Source organism: Callospermophilus lateralis, chromosome 10 (assembly GCF_048772815.1).
Source record: "Callospermophilus lateralis isolate mCalLat2 chromosome 10, mCalLat2.hap1, whole genome shotgun sequence".
Lineage (NCBI taxonomy): Eukaryota > Metazoa > Chordata > Mammalia > Rodentia > Sciuridae > Callospermophilus > Callospermophilus lateralis.
The window spans coordinates 69949611-69974228 of record NC_135314.1 but is presented as its reverse complement, the minus strand read 5'-3'; the positions used below and the strand labels follow the sequence as shown (position 1 = coordinate 69974228).

At 37.9% G+C, this 24618-nt stretch overlaps 1 pseudogene; it reads left to right on the top strand.

The window, feature by feature from the left end:
* The first annotated feature begins 1990 nt into the window (after window positions 1–1990).
* On the top strand, window positions 1991–24313 carry LOC143407862 (beta-1,4-galactosyltransferase 2 pseudogene; annotated as a pseudogene).
* Window positions 24314–24618: the final 305 nt, after the last annotated feature.

Sequence of the window (24618 nt, the reverse complement as noted above, 5' to 3'; positions counted from 1 at the left end):
ATTAAGGGCCCTTTGAGAGTGGCAATCACGTCATTGTGTCTTCACCATTACGAATAGGATTCTTATTTTAGCACCAAAGGCAATTCTTTCCTTGTGGTGTGAGGCAGAACCCTAAACAGTCCACTGAAGAACAGAACAGAGTAGCTACCATCTTATTCTCTCCTACACTATTCCAGAGCCTACTTTCATTTATTTAATTGTATTTCAGGAATAATTGCATAATGAATACTTATTTTATAACTTACTATTTGGGGTCCTTAAATTCTTATAAAAATCTTGGGACATAGTTACTATTGTTATATCCAATTTATAGAGCTGGAAATGAGTAGGGCACAAAGACTCGATACTGGACACATAGCCAGCAGGTGTCAGAGCCCAAACTCAAATGACAGTTTCTCAGATCCCTAGTCCACATCCTCCATGTGAGGCTACCTCCTCACCCAAGCCTCAGACACAGTAGAGAGTCGGGGCTGATGAGCAGCGCTAGTCATCACATTTCCATGCTTCAAACACCCCATGGGATTTTTGTTCTGAATTCCTTTGAATGATGTGGAATTTATGTTTGTATGATATGTTCACAGCTGTTTTGCTAGAGATGGTTCTGCATACACACCTTTGTATTGTTGACCTGTCCAGGGCTGCTAGTGCTCTAGGATTTTCTTTCTTTTTGGTTCCAGGTGATGAACCCACAGGTATTTAACCACTGAGCCATATCCCCAGGCCTTTTTTTTTTTTTTTTTTTTTTTTTTTTTTGTTATAGTTTATTAGAGACAGGTTCTCGCTTAGGTGCTTAGGGCCTCGCTAAGTTACTGAGAATGGTTTTGAACTTAGATCCTCTGGCTTCAGCCTTCCCAGCTGGTGGGATTAAAGGTGTGCACCACTGCGCCAGTTTAGGATGTTCATTTTTTAATATATTTTTTTCTTTGTCAATGGACTTTATTTATTTATATGTGGTGCTGAGAATCAAATCCAGTGCCTCACACATGCTAGGCAAGCACTCTACCACTGAGCCACAACCCCAGCCCTTAGCTTTTTCATTTTTAACCTAGTATTTTTAGTGACAGAGGCATTAAACATGCTAAGATGGTTCCAACTACAGTTCGGTTTCAACTAGGAACAACTGAGATTTTGTCCAGTGAACAAAGTTTCCACCACAACACATGGTTAAAACTGATAGACACTCAAAATTTTCTAAACAAAATAACTACTATGGTATCAATGTGTCCCCCCAAAGTTCATGTGTTAGAAACTTATTCCCTTAATTCATATGTTAATAGCATTTGGAGGCAATGTCTTGGGGAGGTCCTTAGGATGAATAAGGTCATAAAGGGTGGGGAGGTCATGGTGGCATTAGTGGCTTTGTAAGGGACAGAGACCTGATCTCATACACTTGTTCCTGTCTCACCATAGGATACTGTCTGCCATGTTGTGATACAGAAAGAAAGCTGTCACCAGATGCCAAACAAATGTGGGCATCTTGCTCTTAGGCTTCCCAACCTCCAAAATTGTGAGCTAAACTTTTATTCTTTATAAATTATCTAATCTCAGGTATTTTGTTATAGCAACAGAATACAAAGAAAGTACCTAACACCAATCTTCCAAGGACATTTTCTATAGACTGAATGTTTATGTCCCCCCGAAATTCTTAGTTTAAATCCCTAATCCCAGTATAATGATATTTGAAAGTGAAAGCTTTGGGAGGTGAATGGGATTGGTGCTTTTATAAAAGAGACTACTGGGAACTGCTTAGAGCTTTCCACCATGTGAACACATAGAGAGAAGACGTCTGTGAACCAGAAGGAAACTTCATCAGACAGAGAATCTGTCAGTGGCTTGATCTTGGACTCCCTGGCCTCAAGAACTATAAGAAACAAGTTTCTATTGATGAGACACTCAATTTATGGTATTTGGCTACAACAACCCAAATAGACTAAAAGAGACATCATGCAGGACTATCCAAAACAAAAGGAAACGCCTAGACAGAATCTCCATGTTTGCTGTGCTGTCAGCTTATTGGCCCAGCCAGTGGAGCGTGGCCGATGCTGATGCCACGATTCTTACCACAGTGCTTGCCACAGAAGGCAGAACCTTTGAAACTGTCAGCCTGCCAAAGGAGTTTTGGGGAAAAAGGGAAATTCTAGGATTAATGTAGGTGAAATGTGCGGAAGAAGTAAAGGCAGAGATATTCTAACCTATTAGTTACTGATTACAGTACCATACAAGTTTCAGGACAATACTTCTCTGCTTATATAATTTTAATATACACATAATTTATGTAAATACTTCTTAACCTTTATGTGGTTATAACTTATTTCATTCATGTGCTAAGAATTTTCTTTTTAAAATAGTTTTTAATAGAATTTTTATTACATAGGTTTGCCAATAAAATAAAACTAATTCATCAATCAATAATTATTTAAGGAATTATATAACCATAATTATATTATATTTCATTTTACTCTTAAAATTGTATATGGTAACCCCACTTGGGGAGAAAATTCATTACATTGTGAAGTGTCCCCTCCCCCGCATTCATGAATAGAAGCTACAATTAGTAGAAAGGTTTTCCTCATACATATTCAAAATCTGCTTCCTGATAAATTTCCTTAATTTGGTTCTGCCTTCTGAACCTAAACAAATTTAGTTCCAGGACTTCTTCCCTAATAGAAACATTTTAAAATGTTATCTTCTGGTTTCCTGCCTTTTTCTTCTAAGAGCTTTTGAAATGTTCACTCTGGTCAGGTAACAAACATTCATTTCTACTCAAAGCAGATAGCAAGAGTTATTTCTTCTTTAAAAATTACCTGTATTTTCCATTACAATTGCGTTGTTCTTACTCCTTCTCCCCAGTAATCACTCCTCAAAGAGACAGTGAAATACTTCAGTTAAAAGGAGAAAATAAAATAAATGGAAGAATAGAAATATTCTTTCAGAGAAAAGAAATATTGACAAGATACAGAGATGTATATCTTAATATGTCAGTAATAGAAAATTGGCATTTGGACTTAAAAGAGCACAGGTTTTCAGTTTAGACACACCTATTATGGTTATGTGAGATTTAAATTAAATAATATGAGGATAATTGAACAGATTAGAAGTATGATATATGCAGGAGCTATTATAATAATTTGTCTTTTTAGATCTTGTTTTATGTACCACCGACTGATCAAGAAATACAAAGGCAGAAATAAAAACATAAATTATTAGAAATATAAGAGGAAAGCTAGAGACTTTTTTTTTTAAATTTAAGGTACCACAATGTATATCCCATCACAATAAACTTGAAAGCCTAGATTAAATACACCATTTATTATAGTATTTATTTGCCCTGTTTATTATAGTATTTATTATAAATCCTCTGTTTTGGATAGCAAAAATTATTAAACTGATTCCAGAGAGTGTAGAATATGGAAGTTTCCTAGACCCATCCAGACAGAAGGTAGGAGTCCCTGTACTACTATTCAGTGTAGTAATTGCTCCTGGTTAGACCACTGCACCAGTGATTGGATAGATATTCAGGATGTACATATGGAGTCACTGAATGAATCAAACTGGTAAGAAAAAATAGAGTGTTTCACCCAGAAAGGCAGCAGGACTAGTTGATTTTAGAGAAAGATGTTATCAAACATTTCTGAACCAAGGAATTCCTATTGCTCTTTAAATGGTTTCCTAGCTGTTGTTAATGTGGCCTAATGAAACTTGAAATAGTACCTGTGAATAAAAATGCCAAAAATCCTAAATAAAATATGAAATTATTCCAGAAGTGTAATAAAAAAGTATGAAAACAAGTGTGTTTTATATGAAGAATAGAACAGTGAAGAGTAGTTCAATATTAAGACATTTATTAAAGCAGAAAATCACATGATTAGATCAAGAGATGCAGAAGAGACACTTAATGAAATTCAGCCAATTCCTGATAGAAATCTCTTTAAAAATAGGAACTAGAAAACATTTCTGTAATGTGATTTTTAAAGAGTATTTATTACAAATAAGTGGTATATATAATCTTAAATTTTGGAGCACACTCTCTTCAAAACAGGAATAAGACCCTCTTTACATTTTAAATGATTACCTTTTTCCAAGATTAAAAAAAGCCTTGAAATTTGGGATAAGATCATGTTGATATTGATACCACCACAAGTTTATCACCACTTTTAAAGTACTTTATAAAAATGCTCTTCTTGTACCTCATAATCTTCTAGTGAGAACACACCTGAAGTTACTCAGTAGGCCAATTAACTGAAATTAATTAGTAAAAATGGTAATCTCCATAGGAGTTCATGAGTAAGAAATTGCCACACCTCCAGCCCCAAATAAACTTGAATGATGCACTTTATAATTAACACAATCAGGTGACACATTTAGTCTGTCATTGATTTCACCTTCTATAAAAACTATAGCTCAGTAGAAGGTCTGAGCAATCCTCCAAACACATCACTAATTGTTATTTCCTGATTGAAAACTCATAGCCATGGTGGAAATTGGCTTTGGTTTGCTTCTTCTCTTCTCATGCTGCTTTGTACACAAATCTACAAGACAAAGGCTGACGAAGGAAGACAGACCTAGGCCTGATAACCATGTCCTCAAGTCAGCCCTCAGAACCCAGTAGTCCAGAAGTTCCTATCAGATCAATTGCCCTTGGGTAAAGTTTGCAGTCTCATCTTTGTACCCTTGAAAACTGCTTCATTGTCTTCACGTGTCCAGAAATGGAGTATTTGCCAGATCCCACTGAAAACAAACAATATTTGCTCAGGTTTTGGAGACCAGAAATTTGCACAGGTCTCATTCTTAGTAATCCCTGCATTGCTAATAGAACCTTGTCATTCTGCCTGCCCACCTGGCAGGATGACTCCTCCCTTCCTGTTTATTTCCTGCACATCTCTCCTTGATGGGCATGATTGCACTGAGGACACAATGATGCTCAGTGACCACTTTGGAGAAATTTTGACCTGAACAAGGTTACTCCTTTGAGAGGTGCATTCAAAGGAAGTGGGAAAGAAATCTTCACGAGGAGATCATAAATTTAAAGGAGAGATCCTCCTCTTTGCTTTAGTCCCTTAGGGAATAAAAAGTATCATTTTAAATTGTACACTGGATGGAATTAAACTTAGTCTCTCCGTTTGTCTGTCTCTGTCCCTTGTACTTTCTCTTCACTTAACCAGGGAATATATGAGCATGTTTAGGTGAAAATGAGTTCTCTCTCATCTAAAGCTATTTCCTCTTTCTATCCCCTGCTAATTCAAATGTTAAAATCCTAACCCTATGTGACAGTGATAGTAACTGAGCCTTCAAAAAGTGATTTTGTCATCAGGATGGAGCCCTCTTGAATAGTGTTTCATAAAAGAGACCCCAAAGGGCTCCCCCATCTTTTATCCACCATCTATGGACCAGGAAGCAGACACCAAGTCCTCCAAACCTTGATCTTGGTCTTCCCAGCCTCCAGAATTACAGAGGATACCATTTTAATACAATTTTTACAATTATAATTTTACATTTTTCTGAAGCCAGGTACTTCTTTTTTCTCTTTCTCTTCTTCCTCCTTCTTTTTTATCTCCTTTTTCTCCACCTCCTTCCCTCTCCCCCCTCCTCTTCTCTACCTTGGAAGACTTTGGAGATTAACTGATCATAAAAAACAATTCTGTGCAAGTGTACACACTCTAGGAATATCTATCCCAGATAGTGAAAAATATCTCAAAGAAAAAGAAAGATTGGACTGTGGGTCAGGTTTTTTTGTTGTTATTGTTGGTTTTGGGGGTTTTTTTTGTTTGGTTTTTGGTTTTTGTTTCTTTTTCTTTCTTTTTTTTTTTTTTTTTTTTTTTTGTACGTTTTCCCCAACCAAAACACTAACTCAGAGAAGATGTTTTAGTTGCAAATTTGCTTAATCATTTGGATTCCAGATAATAAGAAAGCTAGATACTCAGAGCTTTTGGAATGGATTCAAGAGTCATTTTTGGAATGAATTGGAAATCATTCCACATTTAACCTTTTAAGATTGGTAAATAGATGAGTCTTTGGACAAATTAGAGTGATTTAATTTTAGATTTAAAACAAATCTGCATCATCTTGTTTCATCACAATGTAAAAAATAATATTTGCATACCATTTTAGCTAGTTCAAGACTTGAATTTAATTTCTAATGGTCTCTCATCTTTAAAATGTCCTCCTTTTAAAAAGTTCCTTACAGAACTTGGAAATTATAACTTTTTCTAGAAATTGTTTAACTTTGGAAAAAATACATAAAAATAATTTTACTAAATAAAATTGAATTGACAGATGCTTTCAAAAAGAGTTTAGTCTTAGGCACTTTTCTAATTACAGGACTTAATATTCTGACTGAAATTTTGTTTTTCAAATTTTTAGCCTCTCTAAGAACCTGAATTAATGTTAAATTGTATTATTTAATAGTCTTTAGATACATGGGTGATTTCTCTGTAAGAAAACTATTAAACATTGGTCATTAAACATAGTTTTAAAATTTCCCTTGTTTTTTTATTTTTGTAGTACATAGAATATCTATAAATTAAGGAAATGTCATTAAAAGACATTAAATACATTTTTATTGCAATCTGAAAATTTATTTAAGTAAAAGAACATGAATGTATATTAAAAATTAGCTACATTGATCTTGATTTTCTATCTCTTAGTTTGCTCTTGTGCCTGGGGAAAAATTACTTAATTTGTTCAAGGGTAATTAATAAAATCAATTACTGAGACAAAACAATATGGTTTATAAGTATATAAATAAACATATAGTATATACTTACATAATTATAACAAATATGAAACACATGTTTCTATACATGTAAAGTATATATACTTATATACTTTAATCTCTACATTACTTTTTGATTTGATTTTCATACAGTTCTGAGTTTTAACACAGGCACAGATTCTTCTAAGCTTCCCTATAGTTTTTTGCTTCTTCCAGAATGTCATATACACTTAACTTTTTAAGACTGACTTCTTCAACTTACTGTCATACATCTGAGATTCAATCATGTTGTGATGTATCAAAAATTCAACTCTTTTCATTACTAAGAAGTATTTAATTTCATCTATTTACCCGAATGAACATTTAGTTTGATTTTCATTTTAAGCAACATGAACAATGCTTTTCTGTTTTAAATATTTGTGTGCAGGTTTTTTGTGTGAACCCAGGTTTTAATTTTTCTAGAGTGATTTTTAGGTCACATGTTTATCTTTACAGGAAACTGCCAGATTTTCCTGAGTCACTGTTCCACCTTGCATCACCACCAGCAATGTATGACAGTTTCACTTCCTTCATCTACTTGCAACATTAGTGTTATGATTTGTTTTTACTGCTGTTCCCTTGCCATTCTGGTAGCTGTGTTGTGGGATCTCACTGTGATCTTCATTTGCATTTCCCTAATGACAAAAATGTTGAGTATGTTTGATAAACTTATTTGATAATCATAGTTTTCATAAATGTCTCTATAAGTCTTTGTTTTTCAGTTGTGTTGTTTTCTTATTGCTGAATTTGAAAGTTCTTCCTATATTCTGGATACAAACTCTTGGTTGGATATGTGATTTTTAAATATTCTGTCTGTGGCTTGTCTTTCTACTTTTTTAACGAAGAACGCAGAGTAAAAGTTTTTAATTATTCTGAAGTTTAATGCAGTCATTTTTCTTTTGTGAATCTTGATTTTGGTATAATAACTAAGAATTCTTTGCCTAACTCTGGGTCACAAAGATTTTCTCCTATGTTTCCTTTAAAAATTTTTATGAATTAATTTTAATATATGGTGTCAGGTAAGGTTGAAAGGCTTCATTGTTGTTGTTTTGTTTTGTTGTTTGTTTGTTTTGGGGTTTTACATAAAAATTTCTAATCATTGCAGCACCATTTGTTTTAAATTTTAAAACTATCCTTTTCAAATTGCCTTTGCACCTTTGCTAAAAATCAACCATATTTATATGAGTCTACATCCAGTATCCTCACATTGATCCTCATACTGATCAATTGCTGCTGTTCCACTAGTTATTTAGCCAATGGTCTTGACAATCATGGCCTTATTGTAAATCTTAAAACTAGGTAATGTAAAACTTCCAACTTTATTTTTATACAAAATAACTTTAGTTATCCTATTTTCTTTGCATTTTCATATAAAGTTAAAGAGTTTGTGTCTATAGAAAAAGTTCTGCTGGGATTTTGACTGGGAATACACCAAATATGTATATAAATTCAGAATGAATGGGCATCTTGACTATGTTTATAAATGCAACCATAAACACACTATATATCTGCATTTATTTCAACTTTCATTGATAGTTTTGACCAATGTTTTGAAGTTTTCAGCAGATAGATCCTGAAAATGTTTTGTTGGGTTTATGCCTAATCAATTTTTTTTATTTATTGAAAAATGGTGTCATTTAAAATTTTTGTTTACAATTTTTTTTTCTTTTTAAAATTTGCTCTTTTTAGTTATACATGACAGTAGAAAGTATTTTGACATATCATACATAGATGGAGTATAACTTCCCATTCTTGTGGTTGTACATTATGTGGAGTGACACTGATCTTATTCCTATAAAACCACAGGTAAGTTATGTCCGATTCATTCTACTGTTTTTCCTATTCCCATCCCTACTCCCTTCCCCAATCCAGTGAACCTCCACTCCTCCCTTCCCTCCACCCCAGTACCCCTGCCTATTGTCAGTCAGCATCCACTTATCAGAGAGAACACAAGGCCTTGGTTTTAGGGGATTGGCTTATTTCACTTAGCAAAATAGTCTTCAGTTCCATCCACTTACCAGCAAGTACTATAATTTCATTCTTTATGGCTGAGTAATATTCAATTGTGTGTGTGTGTGTGTGTGTGTGTGTGTGTATGTGTGTGTGTATTATATTTCCTTTATCCATTCCTCTGTTAAAGGGCACCTGGGTTGGTTCCACAGCTTAGCTATTGTGAATTGAGCTGCTAGGAACATTGATGTGGATGAGTCACTGTAGTATACTGATTTTAAGTCCTTTGAGTGTATTCTGAGGAGTGGGATAACTGGGTCAAATGGTTGTTCCAGTCCAAGTTTTCTGAGCAATCTCCATACTGCTTTCCAGAGTTGTTGCACTAATTTGCAGTCCCACCAGCAATGTATAAGTGTACCTTTTCTCCACATCCTCACCAACATTTATTGTTACTCGTATTCTTGATAATTGCCAGTCTGATTGAAGTGAGGCAGAATCTCAATGTAGTTTTAATTTACATTTCTCAAATTGCTCAAGATGTTGAACATTTTTTCATATACTTTTTGACTATTCATATTTCTTCTTCTGTGAAGTGTCTATTCTTTGACTATTCATATTTCTTCTTCTGTGAAGTATCTATTCAGTTCCTTTGCCCATTTAGAATGATGTTGGCCTTGGGATTAGAATATAGCTATGACAATATTGAAGTATGTTCCTACTATCCCTAGTTTTTACTAGTGTTTTGAATATGAATGGATGCTGTATTTTGTCAAATGTCTTTTTTTTTTTGCGTCTATTGAGATAATCATGTGATTCTTGTCCTTAAATCTATTGATGTGATGAATTATGTTTATTGATTTCCGTGTGTTGAATCAACCTTGCATCCCTGGGATGCACCCCACTTGATCATTGTGCACTATCTTTTTAATGTGTTTTTGTATGCAATTTGCCAGAATTTTATGAAGAATTTTTGCATCTAAGTTCATCAGAGATATTGATCTGAAATTTTCTTTCCTTGATGTGTCTTTGTCTGGGTTTGGTATCATTTTGTTTCCAGTTGTTACTTGCTAATGTATTAGTTCTTGCATTTTTAAAATACATTCTTTAGGATTTTTTATGTAAATAATCATGTAGTACAAATAAGTACTCTTTTAATCCCTTTCTGATTTCATGGCTTTTTTCCCTTTCTTTTATTTCATTTTACAAGTTAGAGCTTCCTATGGATATTCCTATTGAATAGAAGTGGTGAGAATGAATATCCTTGCCCTGTTTCTGATTTTAGGGAGAAAACATTCAAACTTTCACTTTAAATATAACAATAGTTGTAAATTGTTTTGGAAATACCCATTTCTGTGTTGCAAAACCTCCTTCTACTTTTTAAGATTTATAACAAAAGGACATTGAATTTCATTAAATGACTTTCCGCATCTATTGATATGACCATTTGTTTTTCTGTTAGAGTGAATTCATACATTGATTTTAAAATGGTGACCAGCCTTGCCTTCCCAAGATAATTCCACTTAGTCACAATATATTGTAGTGCATTGTGGGAAGCCATGGGTGAACTGAGAGACATTGGAGCCATTAGGCAGGGAAGCCTGGTTTGGGGAACTCCCATTAGAAATGCACAGGTTTGGAACGCCTAGTTCTAGCTCACTGCTGGAGTTCAAGCATAGCCTCCAAGAGATGGATGCAACTTGCCAAATGCAATCAACCTGTTTACTGTAAGACCCCTGCCACCCAAAGAAGCAAGCACCCAAACAAGACTCCTCCCAGTGAAGCATTCTCCCTGCCTTTGATGTACTCCCCCTTAAGTAAAGAATAGGGACCCATCAGGCTCTCCACTTTCTAAAATCTAATTTCTGGCTTTGTTTTATTTCTTACTGATTATTTCAGACTTTTTATTTTCCTTGTTCACACCTCCTGGGCAGAAACCTGCTCTGTCAGGGTTCTGGCCACCCTGACAGTGGATTTTTTAATGTTATGCTGAATTCATGTTTGCTACTTTTTGTTGAGGATTTTAATGTCTTTGTTTAGGGAGATCTTGGTCTTAAATTCTGCTGGGCAGTTGCTATTCCATCAAATGATCTAAACATGAGTTTCTAACAAAAACAAAAAAATCTGCTACCAATGAAGATTTGAAAGACAACCATCAGAAAATCTTGATATGACAACACACCCAATGTGATACAGATCTGGATTGATAATGCCTCTAGGTGATAATAGCCTGTCTTGCAGCTAAAGCTGGAGAAAAATAAAAAAGGAATCCTGAGAACTGAAAGCAACATCATTCCTAGTCCTTAGGTAAACAATACTGGGACCAGGCTATGCTGAGGCAAAGCAAAAATAACCACTTTGCTCAGTCCAGTGCTTACTTGCTTCCAATTTATGGACCAACTTTACTGCTTACTTATCAGAACTAATAATTTGTTTATCAAGATTCTTCAAGGCCCTCATCTTGCTGTGCCCATCAATTCAAAGTTATATCATAAATTCTGTCTCATGCTAACAAGTTACCCACTTTGCAGGACTCATGTCAAAATCTTCCAACCTAAGTAACTGGAAACCCCTAAAACTACTCTTCCATAATTTCCTCATTTCAGGAAATTACCAATAGTTGATGATGTTCTTATCAATAGGCTTGTCTGGTGGCTTATTGGGGGAGTAGAGTTAACTCTGCTATATTTTCCATCCAGACCCTGAATTGCAAGTTAGGCCTTTTTCCCTCAGAAATCTTTCTTGACTGGTTTTCTATTATTAAATAATTAACTCTTTTGGCTTCTCAGAAGTTTATAGAAGACTTTCATCCCCAGGGATCATTGTTTCTGTGGCTAATCTCCAAGCCCTGAGGTCTACAATGGAACACAGATAAATCTTGGAGAAGGTAGAAGAATGATAAAATTATTCATTTTCTTGTTGTTCCGCCAGACTATTTTGTTGAAATTACCCTCAAGTGCAAACATATAGGGGAATACCCTAACAAAGAGAAATCTACCATCCACTTTTATAGTCTCTGAAGTCTAGGAGTCAGTTACTTTATGTTTCTCAAACAATATTCTCAAATTCCCAGTCAAAACACTTAGCCTACTTCTTTTTCTTCTAGGAGACACCCATATATTTGTTAAAATAAGTGTCCCTTAAGTTTTTCTGACTTTTGATTTCCTACCTTTCCATCAAATTTCCAGTGACATAGTATGAGACAGCATGAAGTGTTTGGATGATCAGTTGTTCCCTTTTTATATATTTTGTAAATTATTCTAAAGCCCAACTTGTCCACATGTATTCAATCTCATCAAAATTCAGAAAATTTATAATAAGTTTTCACATAAGGTCTTTTTCCCCTCCTAGGACTGCTTCACGGTCTTGGGACCTGAGTCTGTGGAACTGCTGAGCTAAATATGGCCAATTAACTGTATAATATTACTATCCGCTAAACACTGCACTTTTGTGTCTCTTAGAAAAATTGACTTTGGACTGACCTCATTTCAATTTGTTTATTTTATCTAGGAGACCTTGTTCAATGTCCAGCTGCTTTCTTCCAGGGATGAGGAGAGAAGGGAAAAGTAGGAGGTCTCTGCTTTTTCTCAATTTCTGTTAAGGCCAGGTTAATATGCCATGCAAAGTCTACTACTGCAGACTGTCTGCCACCATCAGTCACATATTTCATCCTTAAGGAAATGAAGGTGGCTTTCTTGCATTAGGAGCTGCCACTCAGAATAATTTGCTAGGCCCTTCTATCAGGGCAGCAGCTTTCATTGAGAAATGACTGGCACAGAATCTACTCAACACATACAATTAAACGTGTTCTCTTCCCTCATAATATCTAGAAAGTTTTAATAATATAATTATTTGAAAAGTTAGTGTTAACTTTCTCCCACTAGAATACATTTTTCACCACGTCAGGAGCCATGTTTGTATGGCTTAGCAAATAACTGGTGCCCTTTGTCTCATGGTAGGCATTCAATAGGACACAGAAAGACCTCAGTAAGGACATTCAATGAGCGAATAAAAGAAACTGCACAAGAACAAAGGAAACCAGTCATCTGTAGGCAATGCTCCCAAAATTATGCTTGTCACTGAGTTTTCACCAAAATGGAGTGCAATTAGAGAAATAAGTAAAATGGAGTCAATTCTCATAACGCTATGCAGTTTATACTACATTATAACCTACTCCTTTGGTATTAAAAAGCTGTACATTGCAATTTATGAAATGGTGGTATTACTAGATGATAGTTTTCAGTGTATGTGATTTTTAAGTTAATATTACTTGGAAAATTTAAATTGGCAACTCTATCTCACTCATCCAACTTCATTTTATTTTAATCATTTTTCTTTTTCATGAAAACTGAAAGCCTGATTTCATTGATCTAAGGCATGTCAAAGTATTATTTTCTAAATATTAAAAACATGACTCTAATACAAATATAGAGTTACTGATGTCAAAGTTTTTTTAACTCATTAATGAGAGAATGAGAAAAAAAATGGTAGCACTATTTCAAAGAAGGATATAAGAAATTGAAAGAGAGTTACCAAAAGAAAGAAAACTAAAATAAGATTGCTAATTTAGATACAGGGAAATGGAACCATAATCTTTGGAGGTTATCATTTCCATAGAACAAAAAATCATTTGAATCTCTATCAGAAAAAAAGTGATTTGCAATTTGTCAGTCTTCTCTAAGTTGACATATAGCTTTACAGAATCTGGGTCTTAATAGATAATAGTAAATAGTAAATCACACAAAACTACCTTTCCACTTAGTGTCATATGACTCTCACCATCTTGTGAGACAGTCTCTAGTATGAATTAGAAGGTCACACAGTAATATTTCTGACTTAGTTTCTAGTTTTAAATAATTCTATTAAGGGGAACCTTCCTGTTATGTTCTGGACATAAGAAGCCCTCCAAAAGCTCCTGTTTTAATGCGGAAGTGTTGGGAGGTGAAGTGATTAGACTGTGAGAGCTGTAACCTAATCAGTCTATCCTAGTTTGAACGGACTGACGGGGTGATAACTATTGGCAGTTGGGGCAAGGCTAGAGGAGGTGTGTCACTGGGGGAATGCCCTGGAAGTATTCACTTTTCCTGCAGTCAGCTTCGCCCTTCTTCACTCTGCTACCTGAACCCACCATGAGCTGAGGAGGTTTCCTTCCCTCGGTCCTTCCACCATGATGTACTGCCTTACCTTGGGCCCAGAGCAATGGACTCAGCCATCTATGGACTGAGACCTCTGAAACTGTGAGCCCCAAATAAACTTTCCCCCTCTAACTTGTTCTTGTTGGGCATTTTGGTCACACAACGCAGAGTAGAATAATATGCTGCCTCTAATATTTGAATAGAAATTCCACATGTCTATAGGTGTATATAAATAAATGTGAATTTGTACATTTATAGATATGAAACTAGAAAAAGACAAACAAAAAAAAATCCAGTTATTATATCTTGGAAATAACATTATGGGTGTAATAGTTTCCTAGAGATGCAATAAAAAAAAATACTTATCAATTGAGTGGCTTAAATAACAGAAATTTACTGTCTCATGATTCTGGAGCTGGAAGTTCAAGATCATTGGAAGGGCAATGCTTGTCCTGGAGATGCTAGGGAAGGATTGTGTCAGATCTTGGTAGTTTCTTGGCAAGTAGCAGCACAAACTCCAGTGTTCACATGGCCTTCTCCCTGGAGAAAGTCTGTGTCGTAATTTCTACTTTTTATAAAGACACTAGTCTCATCCCAGTCCAGTGGGATCTCATCTTAACTAATTACATTTCCAAATAAGGTCCCATTCTGAGCTATTAGGATTTAGAACTTCGACATATGCATTTGGGAGGAAGGAGAGATACAATTCAACCCATAACAATGGGTGAGATTTTTTTCTGAGACTTTTCTTCACTTTCTAAATTTTCAGGAAAAATTAAATACCAACACCATTTCCAAAAAACACTTAAGAACAGTTCTAAAAGTCTGCATTAGTTCCTTGAGACAATCATAGCAAATAAACTGGATGACTTAAAACAAAACAAAAAAAAAGATTCCCATAATTTGGGAGAGTAGGAATCCAAAATTGAGATATTAGCGGGACCACAATCCCTGTGAAGATTTTAGGGAAGAATTTTTCCTATCTTCTGTGGTTTCTGGACATCCATGGCATTCCGTGGCTTACAGCTTTAATCACTCTACTCCCTGTTCTGTCTTCACATTTAATTATTTTTTTAACTTTTTTTCTACTTCTTTTCTTAGTGGTTGTCCTAGGGTTAATTGTAACTTATCAGAACCAAGTTCTTATTTGTAGCAACTTTATTCCAGTAAGACATAGAAAGTTATTCCTGTGTAGAAAGTTATTCCTATTGTGCTCTTGTTATACATATTACATATATGTATTTCAAACCCAACAATACATATAATTGCATAATTTTATGTCTATTAAAGAAGCTGAAAATATAAAAAAGGAAGTATTTATAGACTATGTTATATTAACCTTATGATTTACCTTTTCTGGTATCTTTCCTTGTTCCTGTGCATTTAAGTTACTATCTAGTCTCTCTTCATTACTCCAGTGTAGCTTCGCTCTCACCCAGATTCTTCATGCGATTAATAAATATATGTGTATTTCTATGTGTTATAAGTCACAAGTAGCTTATCTCTTCTTAAACAATTATATGTAATTGAGTAAGAGATGAGAGGAGAAGAAATGCGGTTTTATACTATCTTTTATAATTACATAACTACTCTTACCAATGTGCTTTATTTTCTCATATGAACTCAAATCACTTGCTCAGGTCAAAGAAAGTTCTGTTGCCTTCTTTCTCCTCCTTTATGTGGGTCATACTTGCTGTTTCTTGGAATGTCTCATTATTTTTGGTTGAAAACTGGACATTTAGGTTACATATTGTAGAAACTGTGGCTAGTTATTGCCTTCCACCTGCTCTGGAACTTGTTTTTACTGCTCTTTGCTTGTTTATTTGTTTATGACTTTAGTAGACAATTTTTCCCTCACACTGTCAAACTTCTATTTTAGTAAGTTTTTCAATGCTATAACAAAATATTTGAATCCAGATACTTAATAAAGAAAAGAGGTTCCTTTAGTTTACAGTTTTGGAGTATGAAAGTCCAAGATTGGATGACCCCTTCTGCTGAGGGTACTCTTGGCTACGTCACATTATGGTGAATGGCATCAAGGTGGGAAGGAATGATCACCAGCAGGGAGAGGCCAGTCTTGCTCTTTTATAAAAAGTCATTCTCTGAAGAACTAACTCACCGCATGAGAACTACACTGATTTCCTCCAAGGGTAATGCACCCAATGACCCAATCACCTTCCACTAGTCTGCATCTCTTAAAAGTTCTACCACCTCCTAATTACAACTGAGGACCAAGCCTCCAACTTATGAACACTTGGGGGACACCATCAATCCAAACCATAACACCCTCTGACATTGTTCTTCAGAGACACAGCCCCAGAGCATACACAGTCACCCCAACATGACTGTGGCTTTTAAGCAGAACACTCTTTGACAGTCTCTTTCCCTGATCATTCTGTGAAGCTGTCTGTCTAACACTGTGCTATTTTTGGCTAATTGTTCTAATTGTTAGCTGATTGATCTGTTGCTTTTGGCATGCCCTTAGACATAAGTAATTTCACTAATTGAACTTGGACCCCTTTTTTAGTTTTTTTTCCTGGTCCCACAGAGGGGTCTTCTTAACTACATTTTGCTAGTGAACTAGCTGACCTGTGGTTTATGTTGTTACTCACATACATGCACCAACCTCCTCTTAATGAGCTCTGTGTTCTTATGGATTGTCTCTTTCCCTGGGAAAAAAGGTCTCTGAGCCAATTGCTCTGGGTATGGAGGAGTAGGGGCATTATCCCCTGGTAGTCTCAATTTTCCTCTCCTGTTATGGAAATTCCACCCTGGTAGTCAGTTGCGGTCAGTATTCTTAGCCTGCCTTGTCTGGGCAGAGTCCCTTCCTATGAGTTGTGACTAGATGGATGAAGGGCACCCGGATCACACCCGGGCACTCTTAATCACACTCACAAAGAATTTGGCCTCTGCCACTCAGAGTTGGTGTATGAAAAATGCTGGAAGCCTGTCCCTCCCTGTGAGATACTATCTTCCTTGATTGGCGTTTAGGAGAGGAGTCTCACTTTTTGGATACACCCATCTGGAAGGAAGTTTCAGGCAAGTTGCCCTGGGGGTAAGGATAAGGGAGCAAGTCAGATCAAGTACTACAGAGTACTTGATACAGAGTACTTGCTATTCCTACCTGGATTTAGCAGACTTTCTCAAATAAATGTTCCTTCATTTGCTGTATACCCTTAACATGAGTTCAAGAGACTTGAAATTGTTGGGTTTAAAAGAAAATAAATGTTGTCCGTAGTTACACTTAATTTGATGTAGATCAGGGCCACAAAACTTGTGGCTGTCATTCCTGATTTCTCCATTGTAAGTTTCATTTGCAAATTAGATGTGATGTTAAAACTGGAATGAGTAATTTTTCACCAATTAAGTTGTTGTGACTTAAATTGTTGTGACTTTTTCAACTGGAAATATTTTAAAATGGACAAAATAATATTTCATACTTAACTTTTATCTTCTCACACCATCTGAGTGCTAATATTCAATAGAAAATGATTATCAAAATGTTTCAGGGCTGGGATTGTGGCTCAGTGACAGAGCACTTGCCTCGCATGTATGAAGCACTGGGTTCGATCCTCAGCACCACATAAAAAATAAAGGTAATAAAATAAATAATAAAAATAATAATAAATTAATTAAAAATAGTATTGAAAAAAGTTTAAGATTCTACATGCTTATAGTATTTTAAAATGTTTTTCATAAATTTTTTTAAAAACCTATATATAAAATCAAAAGTAGACATCTATTGGGAGGCCACTGAAAGTGAATATTAATGGAGATCTAGATCAAAAATAAAATTTACCTGTTGTGTCAATCCAACTTCAACTATAATATATCTTTGAATATTCTTTAATATCAGTAACAGCCAATTTAGTTCATTAAGACTTCACATCAGAGTGGGATGTCATGGTCCAAATAAATATTTTGCTTTGATATTTGTCAATTCATTTAATATATTAGAAGTGGTGTCAATTTTAAAATATATGAAATTTTATTTAAGATTTGGATTATAATGTGAAAGTAGAAAAATGCTTAAGGACACATGCCTATTTGTGTTTTCATTTATCAGTATTCCCTGTGATGTACCAAATGATTGTCAGTTTACAAAATGTGACATCTATAAATATGCTTTAATTACTCATTCAGTTCAATCATTTAGTCAACAAATACTTAATTAGTAAATATGGAGCTAGGGGATATCAGTGTATGGGATAGACAAGGTCCCTGATATCTTGGAAGTTATATTCTCAGAACCTAGACTTCAAAGAACAGATAAATGTAGGGATGTGTTATATACTGTCCTGGTGCGATAGTACACTGTTCAGATGCCCTGTCAAGACAAAGCCACTCATTTGCAAGCTGCTGAGTGTATTGGCTGGGGCTACCTCATAGCTACACCTCTCTCCCAGAATTGCCCTCTGTCAAAGGGAACTGCCTTGTTCAAGATTACAATTCCTCCCCTAGGGCAGCTTGCTCCACTTGCTAGTTAAAGCCAAATATGAAGACCTGTTACCTTTGCATCCATTTGAGAGTAATTCAAAAGCTGTATCAGCTCCAGACAACACCAAAGGATTTTTCAAGACTTCTCTTATAATTTTATCACAGTGGAATTTTTATCTCTGCCCAGTCTTCTTCCTGTATTTCCTTAAACGTGTTGTTTCTGAGGATATGTCCCAATATCCTACACACAAATCTCTATTTCCCATCTGTTTCTAGGAAAATTCAACCTAAGATGATAGGTACCAGATATGGTCTCAGGAAGTAGATGAAATTTTTGAACTGTCTCACCTCCTGCTGAATGCTGGGGAAAGCTGAGGTCAGTTGGAGAACCTAATTATAACGGTAGTGAAGCTTCAGAGAAGGTTGAACTGCTAACCCCAGCAGCTCTGCTACAACACAGAAAAGGCTCCAATTAGGAACTAGGACCCTAGGACTAGAGATATCTGGGTCAATACACTTGAGAACATTGAAACCCAAATATAACTGAAGCTGATGGGTCAGGAGAAATGTCTCACCCCTCCTTGTTAAAGGCTAACCTATGCCTCTTGCTTGCGGATTATGCAGTAATCTATTCTTGAAAGACAACACATTGCCTGCTCAGGAAATGCCCCCACCTACCTCCTAGCCACTAAACACTTAGTGAGGGTCAATTCTCAGCTTAACCCACCTGAGGAATTTCTAGACTGCTAAATAAGGGACAGGAACAATTCACTAAAAGAGTGCAGGGATACCCACACAAACTGGTAGGAGCAAAGAATTTATATATGACACAGGAAAATGAGGTTGCACGGTTAAAGAATACAAGATATCAAGATGCACAGCAGAGAGTTTACGTTGGGAAGTATCCTCCCATAATACACAATTTAATATCCTAACAAAGACCTTAAGAGATGGAACTAATACCTGCTAGGATATCTCTTGGCATCTGGAAGAAAGTTATGGCCCATACTACATGCAATACTAGGTCTATTTGTCCAGGAAGGTGAGGAAGAAATCAAAAGGCTCCCAGCAGAAGAGGACAAGAATGGACATACTTCTCAAAGCGGCACTTCTCAAAACAACCACCTGCCAACTCTGTGCTATGGAAGGACCCAGAGAACACAATATTTACCAAGGAAATAAGAATGTGCTCATGAGAAGGGCAATAACATCATTGTAAATCTCAGTTGTGGCTGTTCCCTTTGGGTCAGGATGATATATAAGAGATGCTTTTAGAGAACCAGGACCTTAGTGGCAGTGGAGATGATAGGATTAGGGAATATCAGTGGTCAGATGATGAAACTTCATTGGCAGAAGCAAGGTGACAATAATTGCCATAACAAACAGAAAGGTTGGAAGGGCAGCAAAGAGGGCCTAATTTCTAGGCAATTATGGAGAAGTTCTCTAAAACATATTTGTAGGTGCAGAATAATAAGAAAAAACCAAAACAAGCATTGCTAAATATGCCCATAATCAAAAGTGATCAATAGTGGCTTAGCAAAAGTTTGGGACCAGCCACCTCAACAGAAATTCACAATCCTCTATCAGGTGTTCAGATCCAAGTCAATTCTCAGATCTAAAACTCACTGACTGAAGCTGGGTTCCCATGAAGTAGGAATCCAGAACAGCACAGGAAATGTGTACAATAGTGGCTCTACCCCGTCAGTAAAGATTTTAGGGGGCAAGTCTGAGGAGCAGACTTTTTTAGGAAAAAAAAAAATTTAAAAAGCAAGATCTGAAGCACACCAAAACACGGATTTTAAAGTAAAGGGCAGGGCTGAGGATATAGAAAAAAGTTTAGAGGCTAGGAATATAGCTTAGTAATAGAGTGCTTGTCTATGGCGCGTGCATGCAAGCTGAAGATGGACTGCTATTGTACCACATCCCATCCAGGGCCAGTCTGTACTTTAGTTCCCTTAGGCTACTGTAACAAAGTACCACAAACTGGGAGACTTAAAACAAGAGAGACTCTCACAGTGCTGGAGATCCAAGTCCAGGTGTTGTCAGGGTCCTACTCTCTTCCAGGAACTCCAGGGAAAAATGCCTCCTTACCGTTTCTAGTTTCTAGCTTCTAGCTTCCAGCTTCTGTCATTGTTAGCAACCCTTGACATTCCTTGGTTTGAGGCAGCATAATGCTAATCTCCGCCTCTGTCTTCATCTGGCCTTCTTCCCTCTGCATGCGTCTGTATTTCCTTTTTTCTTATAAGAACACTTGACAATGGAATCAGAGGTGCCTTAATCCAGTGTGAACTCCTCTTAATGATCACATCTGCAAACACCGAATTTCCAAATGAGGACACACATCACAGGTAGCAGGGGTTAGGACTTCAACATGTCCTCTGGAGAACAGAATATAACCCACAACACCCTCAACGGTGAAATGAGTGGAGAATGACTGTGCACTTGGTCATCCACTTAGGATGTAGAAAGAAAAATGGCCCAAGCTAAGGATATACGCACTCTTAAATTCAAGGTGAGAAATCTGGCTGGTTGGACAGGGATCTGGAAGGGGCAAGATTGGAAGGTCAAATACAAAAACATGTACTCATGATGAAGAGGCAGGTGACCGGACCGTGAAGTTGCACAATGAGGGTTACAAAGACTGGCCCCTTTTCTCAACTTAGCAACAATCGTAAATGGCCAACCCCACTTCAAATTAAGGATACAGAAGTGAATTTGGAGAAAAGGGGACTAATTTCGGATGTTTTAAGAGTATAGCATGTAGGACTTGCTATCACCCAGCACCTGCATGAACACCCAACACAGGGAAAGTATTCAACAAACGAAATGCATGGATAAATGACTCTTAAGTTTTGACTCCTGGCCTTGGAAAGATGCGGTACCATCATCTATTGAACTAGGGAAGGCTGAGGGGAAAACTGCTTTAATGAGGTGAGAGAGGAATTGAAGGAGTTTCCTACATGCTGAATCTCTCTTACTTCAGGTTTTCTCTGGCAAATTCAGAGCTTCCTGGGCCACATGTACAAACTAAAATATTAGAAATACACTTTCAACCAGTGAGGGCTGTGTCACAGCTAGTGGGTAAAGGCCTCAGCCTCCTGCCCCCAGTGAAATAATTCTGGGGCACATTTTACACTTTCTCAGAGAATCCCCAATGGGTCAATGAGACGGAGCTCCCTTTGAACATAATGGTAACCAGCTCATGAACATATTCTTCTACGGCTTTCTTCATTATCTTATCTCACTTTCACTCACCTCCTTACTTGTGTTGCCTGGAATCCCCTCCCAAATAAATAATTTCCATAGCCTTTGGTTGCAGAAGATATATAAACTAAGACAAATAATAGTGGCAATAACAGCAGAGCTTGATCCGCAGATCACATTTACCTAAAATTTTCTCCCTTTTCTGTCCATCAAAATTCATATTCTTTAAAACCCAGATGAAATTCCATCCTTTTTCTCTGGAAATGTTATCTGATAAGCATTTTGGAGTTAATTTCTCACTTGTTGTACCTTCCTGGGCTCAAGACACTTTTTCTTGCCCTGATGTACATACAGTGTACATCCCTAGTTCTCAAACCAAACATATCCCTTCTCTTTTTCTCTAGATTTATTTCCTGTGAGGCTGACATGAGTAGGGATTTCCATTTCTTTGAACTAAAGATTTGGAGATTTGAAGTTGAATGTGGAGGAAGGAGACCATCTGGGTATGTAATCTGTGCAAAACACACAGAGCAGCTTACATTTGAATTCTTCTCTGAGGTCAAACACTACAAATAATGATAACACTATATATATACATACTTGTCCTATGCGTATATCTCCAAGGGTAGAAAGACTTGGTCAAGGGAATGTGGACTAGCCATGCTACGCAGGCTCCAGAGCTGGCCTATCTTAGAATAGGGTGTCCCCTGCCCCAGCTCCTGTACTTTGGTCCCTTGCTCCAGTGGGAAGGGATCACATAAATATCCTGTCCATATTGGGCCCCTTGATGCTGAGAGCCACTTCCCAGCCTGGTTCCAATTGGCCTGGCCTCTTTGCCACTGGGACCTGAATGACCAAACCTCTTCCCACCATGGCTCCTGGAAGAACTAAATGAAGTCATGAGTGTAACATGCTCCTGCGTGGTAAGTACTCAGTAAGTGGTCCCCTTTCCCAAGGCCTGAACCTTGATCTCTGGGCTGAGGATGCTACCTGTGGGTTATCAGTTCCCTGGGGTACAGGTGCACATTCAGGTCTGTAACTAAATGTGTTTCCATGACTAGGGACGAACCTGTGTAATCAAAGTTCCTGTGTCTATGTTCCTGATAGTACATTTGTGTAGAGTTGTGCAATAAGGCTGTGTGCCTGGGTGTGCATGTGTGTCAGGGAAGACAAGGAATGCAAGTGCATGTGATTTAGTACTGGTGTGTGCCTGAAGGCAAGTGAGTTCTGAGTTTCCATTAATTGTTGGGGTGACTATAGATAGAGTGTAAGTCTGTGAGTATCAAGGGCATGAGCAGGAATAAGTATAAGGATGTGTATCTGTGAGCATGAGCAGCTAGGCAAGAGGTGAGTAGGCAGCCTTGTACATCCTGCCCTGACTTCCAGAGTCTGTTTCTCTTTCTCTTTGCTCAGGCCAGCAGCTGGATGCCCAGGCCCATTGGGCAGGCCAGGAGAGGCTTGAAAGATAAACAGACTGCTGTGGAGTTGGAGCATGTCTGTAAGGCTGTGCTCCTTCTCTGCCTGCTATATATTTCCTTATGGTCATCATCCTGTACTTTGACATCTATGCCCAGCACCTGGCCCTCTTGAGCCATTCAGTGCCTGCATCCCTGCCTGTGCCCTCCACCCAGCAGCCAGCAACAGCACCAACTGCTGTCTGCCCAACGCCAACGCCTCCACCTCTGGGCTCCCTGAGGTCCCCAGTGCCTGGCTTGACCCCACAGTTCCTGTCCTGCCACCATGTCCTAACTCACCACCTAGTATTGGTGAGCCTGTCTATAGGGGTGGGAAGAGGGTCTTACTAGTGGAAGAATAGAGTCCTGACCCATGGGGGTGCCAAGGGTCCAAATCCATTCAAACAGGGAAGTTTCTGGAGTTCCATTCCTTACCTCAGGCAGATGGTGTCCCTGGATTCTGGCAAAAGCCCTGATTCTTGACATTGTCCTTCCTGCTGTGGGCTGACTGCTGATCAAATTCACCTTACCCATGCCCCCAGAACAGGTGCAGAGGGAGACCCAGGTGTGCTCCTGGGTAGCCACTACATACCACCTAACTGTACCCAAGCCCAGACAGTGACAGTCACCATCCCATTTAGACACTGGGAGCATCACTTACAAGAACGGCTCCATGATGTGGAGGCAGTAGCACCTGTGAGATGGCACCTATGTCATCAACCAGCATGGTGAGGATATCTTCAACCCAGCTAAGCTGCTCAACATGGGTTTCCTAGATTCCTTGAAGGAGGATCCTGCCTAGGACTGCTTCATCTTCAGCGATGTGGACCTGGTCCTGGTGGATGATCACAAAATCTGCACTGCAGCAGCAAGCAGCCCCACCACTTTGCCATTGCAATGAACAAGTTTGGCTTCTAGCTGCCCTATGCTGGCTACTTTGGAGGTGAGTCGGGCTTGGCTTTCCGAAGAGTACTGGGGCTGGGGTGGTGAGGATGATGACACCTTCAACTGGATCCCCGTGACTGAGATGAAGATCTCACACCCTCACCTGTGAATAGGCGGCTACCATGTGATCAAGCATGTTAGAGACCAGCATAATGAGCCCAACCCCCAGAGGCTTACCAAGATTCTAGACACGAAGCTGATCATGAAGCAGGTCAGGGAGGTGTCTCAGCAACCTATTCACCAACATTGCAGTGGACATTGGGTGGCCCATCATGACCCCCTCAAGACTAACACTCATGGATAAAGCCTCTCAGTGCCAAGGATTGCCTGCCAGAGACCTGACCTACTGCCTGGCTGGTAGCTGTTCTGTAAGGGACCCCCAAGGATTGAGACTAGGCTGTTCTCTGAGGGTCTTCAGTAGACCTGCCTGCTGCTGCTAAAAGTTTTAGAACCTGCTTCTAATACCTTTAGAAGGCTTCTAATACCTTTTCTTACCCTACTCCGCAGCCAAGCCCCCCTTACTCTCAGGGTCAGGCCAGTCCCTGCACTGCCTCATGAAGTAGCCTAGGCTAGGTCACTCCACCTCTCTGTGCATCAGTCCCCATCTCCACGGCCTTGAGTTCCCTAGGACCTAGGGGGCACTGTCTCTTCTAGGGGGATTTCTCAGACCTGGGGATCCCCCATGCTCCTAGGGGAGGGGAAACCTTTCTCATTTAAGATTGTAGGGGCAACCTTTGGTACATTC